Below are 4,559 nucleotides of genomic sequence, written 5' to 3' on the forward strand. Positions count from 1 at the left end.
AAAAAACGACCGCGGGCATTTGAAACTGCAAGCAAGCTTAGTAGCATGGAATGTAAAAAAAAAAGTTACCAAAACAGCTGAACATAATTTATCATCTTCAGCAGCACAACTACGTCCACTGCAGGACAAAAGCCTCTCCCAACCCTATCCTGTGTCAGCTGCAGCCACCTTAACCCAACAAACTTCCTAATGTCATCCGCATATCTAATTTTCTGCCACCCCTTGCTATGCTTGCCTTCTCTTGCAAATAAAAAGGCTCGCACTTGAGCACGAAAAGAAAAGCTACATCTCTCTCTATCTTGGTATCTATTCCACTGCTCTAAGGGAAATCAGGGGTGAATACAGTTCACCCAGCTTTATGCAGATTGCTTCCAGAAAACAACATTTCTTCACTTCACCATGAATGTGTCAACTATTCTGCTTCAGGTACACACTGATCAGATGCCAGTTGCAATACGTTACAGTTTAACACGCAATGACAAAGGTGCTCATCTAAAAAAAGATGCAGTTAAAATACCTTTATGGTCAGATTCCAACATTCATGATGACATAAAAAGCATTTTCAGTACGCTCTGGAACATATTAAGAGGTGAACTAAGTATTTACTGTTTGGGGCGACACCATGGCCATTGAGCCATTTTGGCAGATAGCCAATTAGAATTACACCTCAAGGCAATAGTTTCAGAAATTACATCTGTGAGTCAGAGAAAATGTTTTAAATTGTTTAATTACAAATCTTCATGAGCATCTCATCCATTTTGATTTCATTATGCTGCATAGTTAATGAAATTCTTTAATGAAGTTCATTGTCAAAACTGGTGACACCTCTTTAAAGCAATGAAAATGTAACAGAAGCAAAAGGTTGCATCTGAAATTTCTAGAGGTGATGCAACACAGAATTCATGTTCCTACCAAATGCCACAGAAGTGACAAACATACCTCAACCAATGGTAGTGAAAGGTTCAAGAAATATGTATCAAAGCCCAAGTAAAATATTTCCTGTATGTACAGCACAGAATTTATAACATTGAAAGTGCAGTAATGTCACATTAAGGACATCTATGCTAGCAAAAAACCATCATAAGCCATTCGCATGTCGCATACTTCAAAATGGACACTTTTTACTTTTTTAGACAGACTATGGCAGTCTAATGACAAAGCGACCACTCTCACCAGAAACGGAGCTTATATAAGATAGAAAAGACCAAACAACAAAATAAAGGTGTCACCATCATCGGCTGAGTTAGCAAGTAAACTGCGCACGTTGGCAGCGAATTAGGGCCCAGGTATCGTAGGCTATGCATCACTTCCATTCACTTCAAAATGGTGGCAACCAGACTTCTCGGAGCAGATGCCACAAGTTCGCACCGAGTGGTGGGGAGAGACTTTTGAAATTAAATTTTCTCAGCCATGATTATGTCTTACGCAGCTGCATAACGTGAGCATACCCAGAAAGAGCCAGAGAATCCATTCTTACTGAGAACAATAATTGCATAGAGTTGTCCTGAGTGCCCCTTTAAATCGAAGTAAATTCTACATTCACCAAAGAACCTTTTGAAACTTGCCACAGCTGTCAAGGCTGGCACTGTGTGTTTGTTTATGAAAGCCATGTCACATCATGCACATGTGCATAAGACACTCCAAAAGTGAATGAAGTTATTTCAGGCACTGTAGCTATGCCATTAAAAGACTAAATGTCAACAGACTACCATGTCTTCCTCCTGCGGCATGTACAGCTTTTTCGAATTTTTCCAGTTTATCAACAATGTTATTCGCTCAAGGCCACTTCAGCAAAAAGAAAAATGCTTGATCGTTTTCTTGGCTGAATTTGTGGATGTACTTCATTCCAATTACTCCATGGCAAAAAAAAAAATTGTCACTGCAGTCATTATCATCACTTGGCACTACCTCTCTAGAAATGCAGCGCTATGCAGTCAAGTTTTGCACCTACAACGCTACTGATGCAAATCATGTATAAAAATACTCTCAACAGCTTTGCAGCAACGGAAGCAGAGAATGCATCTGAAAGTCAGGCACGATGGTAAGGAAGGGTGATATGAGCACATACTTATCTTGACTGGGAACTTGTGTATTCACACTATGGCAAGAAAATAACGACTCATTTAGCGCTAACATATCCACATATGCCCACAGTCCTCAACTGAAGGTTGCGTTCGTGACTTTTCAAAACCAAGACTTCATCCTGTTTCTTCTTAAACTTGAGTGTCAAGGATGGTCAGCTTCTGTTCATATCTTGAAAATCCACACGCGATTTCATCCACTTACCTAAAGAAGAAAGAAAAGTAAGAGGGCTCAGGGTTACATTTTAACGACCATCAAAAATAGAGGAGCGATAAACAGACGGAGACATACATACTCTTGCCTGGTATGATAGAAGCACTAACATGCTTAACGATTAATGATCACCAACTTTTATAAGTCCTTATTCCTAAGTGATATTTTCTCACACAAGAGTTTGAAAAAGACCGCAAACCAAAACATGCGCATTTGCACGCACAGAGATATTCGGCACTTTTCTTTCGCCACAGTTGACGGAGAGTATTCGCCAACGCTCTGAAGTAGGTGGTTTTCGAAAAATCCTGCCATGATAAAGCATCCACCGGTACGCTTAAGCAAGCAATCCGTCGTAAGCAGTAGTTTCGTGAACCTAAAACGCGAAGCAGGATCTAAATCTTGCGCAACTCCCGCAAGTTACAGATGTCGGCGGGCATTCAACTGGTTGTTGTGCAAACACGCAATGCCAAAGTACTCGTATGGCAGCTGGAAGGCACGAACAAACGACATCGCGGCCGGAGAGCAGGAGGATATCAGGTTCCTCTCACTGGTTACGTTGCCCCCGCTTAAAACGTCCGCTCCCTGAAAGCCCCTCAAAGGCGAAAGTTTTTGAAGATCTCGCAGCGATCCAGAGGCAACCACTCGACAAGGCAGCCCCGATGAGCTTTAGGAGTAGTACGCCCGACAGGACACGAACGGGTCACGTCAAACCGAGCGTCCCCAATTTGATGCCACATAGCGGGGGTTCATCGCCGAGGAGGGGGGGTCCATAGAGGGTCAACCACTCCCACTCGACTTGGCGACCACTTTTACGACGCGTTTCAAGCGGATGCACTACAGGCACAGATGAAGAATGGTCACTCAGTATTTATGCAGGGCATTGTTAAGTGTTTGCTCGCAGCCAGCAAAGGATATGCAGGGCATGACGACTCCAAGCACGCACAACAAACACAACAAACAGCACTAATGCACACCGCCATCTTCCTCAACCAGTCATGGTTGCCAACACCGAGAAACTTTTTCGGAGCTGTCTGCGTTCACAAGCGCACAAACCCACCGCTGCCAAACTAACGTTATCTTCAATTTTTCTTCACGACCTTGTGGACGATTTCAGAGTAACAATTACGTTGAGCGGAGGCAGTGATATAATATTAAGAAGGGCATTTCCGCGCTGCAGTGAAATAGAAACTGAAAGCTTCGCTCTGGAACCGCAAAGGGCAACGAAAATTGCTCACTGCCCCGAGATGTTGGGCCGGTTTTGCTCCAAGCTTCAGCGCATATTTTACTCGTGTACGGCGCACCTATTTATTGCAAAGGTAGTAGTATACATCCCCTATGGTATACATAACACCATTATTAGGGTGTTTCTTCGTCAAAAGTAAGGAGCGCAAGGAGTTTCATTTTGGATCATGCTATGCGGCTCGTTTTGCATCACCAGTGTTCCAAATTTCTTGACTGCGAGAGCAGTTCGCTTCCTTGCGGCTTCAACAAATGCTACAAAGACCCCACTGCACAGCTGATAAGCAATAAATTTGAAAGGCACAAAGGAACAAACACAGGAAGAGAGAATAAAGGAAGAGTGCATTGGTATAATTTTTTTCTCTGGCCTTCCGTCTTCTTGTGTTTGTTCCTTTGCACCTTTAAAATTTATTTGGAACAAACCAGCCCAACAGCAAGTACTTCTGGTAAGCAAATCTCTTGGGCTTAATACTTTCAACAACGGCTGCGCACGCACGCGCACACAAAAAACAAGCCTTGCCTAACTGGTGGTGTTTCCCGGGTTCGAACCCGACCGCGGCGGCTGCGTTTTTATGGAGGAAAAACCTAAGGAGCCCGTGTGCTGTGCGATGTCAGTGCACGTTAAAGATCCCCAGGTGGTCGAAATTATTCCGGAGCCTTCCACTACGGCACCTCTCCCTTTCTTCTTTCACTCCCTCCTTTATCCCTTCCCTTACGGCTCGGTTCAGGTGTCCAACGATATATGAGACAGATACTGTGCCATTTCCTTTCTCTAAAAACCAATTATTATTATTACTGACGTGGTGGTGGTGGTTGATGCCGAGTTATTCTGGGGAGGGGGACACTGGTCCCGGCGTATGTTGGCCTTTTTGTGGCATCACTCTTGGGGACCAGGGGGTGGGTGAGGGATGTGGCGGGTACCTAACGCTTACCAGCTTTTGGTAGGTCAACCTGCCTGCTCACTTGTGTAGTACGTTAGCCCCGTTTTACGCATTATTCTATTGTTTTCAAGAACACCATGCATC

At 43.8% G+C, this 4,559-nt stretch overlaps 1 long non-coding RNA gene across 1 annotated transcript; it reads right to left on the reverse strand.

Moving 5' to 3' along the window:
• On the reverse strand, positions 1-3,290 carry LOC144129347 (uncharacterized). The gene is made up of 2 exons (XR_013313910.1): positions 2,519-3,290; positions 1-2,286 (listed from the first exon to the last, which is right to left on the reverse strand). It is a non-coding gene; the product is annotated as an uncharacterized LOC144129347 (long non-coding RNA).
• Positions 3,291-4,559: the final 1,269 nt, after the last annotated feature.

Source organism: Amblyomma americanum, chromosome 4 (genome assembly GCF_052857255.1).
Source record: "Amblyomma americanum isolate KBUSLIRL-KWMA chromosome 4, ASM5285725v1, whole genome shotgun sequence".
Taxonomy (NCBI): domain Eukaryota; kingdom Metazoa; phylum Arthropoda; class Arachnida; order Ixodida; family Ixodidae; genus Amblyomma; species Amblyomma americanum.